This window comes from Dermacentor variabilis, chromosome 4 (assembly GCF_050947875.1).
Source record: "Dermacentor variabilis isolate Ectoservices chromosome 4, ASM5094787v1, whole genome shotgun sequence".
Taxonomy (NCBI): domain Eukaryota; kingdom Metazoa; phylum Arthropoda; class Arachnida; order Ixodida; family Ixodidae; genus Dermacentor; species Dermacentor variabilis.
Genome location: NC_134571.1, coordinates 67354646 through 67356789, shown reverse-complemented (window position 1 = coordinate 67356789; position 2144 = coordinate 67354646). Strand labels below are relative to the sequence as shown.

Sequence of the window (2144 nt, the reverse complement as noted above, 5' to 3'; positions counted from 1 at the left end):
TATGCGTGGAGTAGGAGGCGTGTGAAGTGAATAAAGCTTAGAATAGCAAGCGATTTCCAGGAAAATAGCGAAGCTGTGAATGGGAAAGGAAAATGGCCGGCCCGCTCGGAGAACAAAGCAGTTAATCGCAATTATATGTGCCGGTGCAACAGCTTGTCTATCTACAAACTTAATTTCTGAAACTAATTGAAGACATCGGACATAACCAGGGTAAACGCGCTTTGTTGGAGGTTACAAGAACTTTCCAAGTGCTCAGGTAGCTCCATTCGAGAAAATTTTATAGTTTAAAAATGCTTGAGCATGTGCTGACAGTACTTCTGGAACTTTCTAGTGCTTCAGCGGCAGTAACTGCTCTCGCTGATTGCTGGAAAACAAATGAAGTTGCAGGCAGTTGTGATGGCACCTCTTCCCCCCTCTTTTTTTGTCACGCGCCGAGTGTCAACGGTGATTACGACTTGTTATTGCGGAAATTAAATGGCAACAAGTTTTTCTTCTTTCTTACTCGCATTGCCCAAGAAACTTGTAATTATGCGAGGGCGAGTACTTCCTTTGTAACCGGCAGTTCAAAGATGAGCACTTTGTTTTCTTGCGTTCAAGTTCTGTTTATGCTGATTGGGAATGAAGGCATTCTCACAGCTTTAAAAGTTTAACTTTAACAATAAAACGAACAGGTTGTCGTGATAATACCCAAAAGTACGAAACTGAAAGCACGAAAAATGAAAGAAAAAGAAGACAATTCATTTGACATATCAGCTGTCTTTATCGGGCTCCACGATTCTACATTATTTCTTTCTTTGATATCCACCATGCTGAACTTACAACCGAAGCCCTCACAAGTTTTCCAACCAGATTTAATGAGAATCGTATTGGCTGTAATGTCTTCACCCCCATGGTCATGCTAGAGCAGGGTAGCGGAGTAGAACGAGTCTTCTTTTCTCTACGTAAATTGTAGCGCTCTACTCTTTTTTTTTTTGAGCGCCGTGCTTTTTTTGCGTCCAGTGATTGCTCCAGTTCCATTCTCCAGTTGGTCTTGGTTTTACGGAGACGTTAAATGTTGCCCTCTATCTGCTGGTCGAATAAAGACATTTCATGAGGCAACAGAAACGGTATAGCTTGGAACGCAGTTTACGGCGAAGCTGTATGTGGCTGGTCTCCAGCGGATTGACGTGCGTAGACTAAAAACCGTGGACCGATCCCGAAAGTAGTGCGATGCCAGGCCGACCCGCTGCGGAGGTGTAGCAGGCTTCAAGCACTCAGCCAGCAGGCAAAAATAAGTTTAATATTTTGGGTCCAAATACAACCCGTATCAGATATTGAGCTGATAAAAACAGATACTACAATTTGACCCACGTCATCCACGTCTACGTTCGCACTGCCCTCTATTTGGCAGAGTTCCAAGCGCTTGCGCATCTCCTTTCCTTTCATTTCACTCTCCAGTGGAGGCAGTCCCGTCGAAACTAAACGCGTGTCCAGTTTCCTCCGGCCTCTCGAGACGGCGGTCCCGTCGTCCCACGCGAATATATAAAAAAAAATACCGGGAAATGAGTACGTACATATTTTAAAAATTCCGTGTCACCTCTATGTCGTATGCTAAACAGCTTTTCTGGTCACCAACCCGCACAGAGTGGAATGGCTCATGATTTTTTGCATCTGTCCTTACCGCGCTTATAGAAATCAATCAAAGTGATCGACAATTTATCTACGCTCTGTTAAACATGTCCGTTGGAATTCTTCTACTAGCAACATCGTGCACAGTCTTAAATGACGACTGAACTCTTTCGTTATTTGTCAGTTATTGCAGTTATGGCAAGTTGGGGAGCCTGAAGAAAAAATTTCGACTGGAGGTATTGTCGAAACTAGCCTGTAGTGCTCATAGCATTCCTTCAATAAAAAGAGGCAAATTTGCGCTTTGGTTGCCTCGGCAGCATAACTTTTAAATGAGAGCCACAGTAAAGACAAGACGCTTCTCTATGGTTGTCACTTTCCCGATCCGACGTATAGGCTATTGTAACGGTGTCTCAAACAATGTTAGATGCCCATAAGTGCATGTTATTTTGATAACCATACATTCGACAAAAGCAAGTGCAACTTCATTTTCCCATGGTGAGTTTCTCTTATTCATGAGTGCTTCGACAGAGTATTTA

The 2144-nt window shown here is 43.3% G+C and overlaps 1 pseudogene; it reads right to left on the bottom strand.

Moving 5' to 3' along the window:
• Positions 1-1179: 1179 nt before the first annotated feature.
• LOC142580582 (U2 spliceosomal RNA) lies at positions 1180-1355 on the bottom strand (annotated as a pseudogene).
• Positions 1356-2144: the final 789 nt, after the last annotated feature.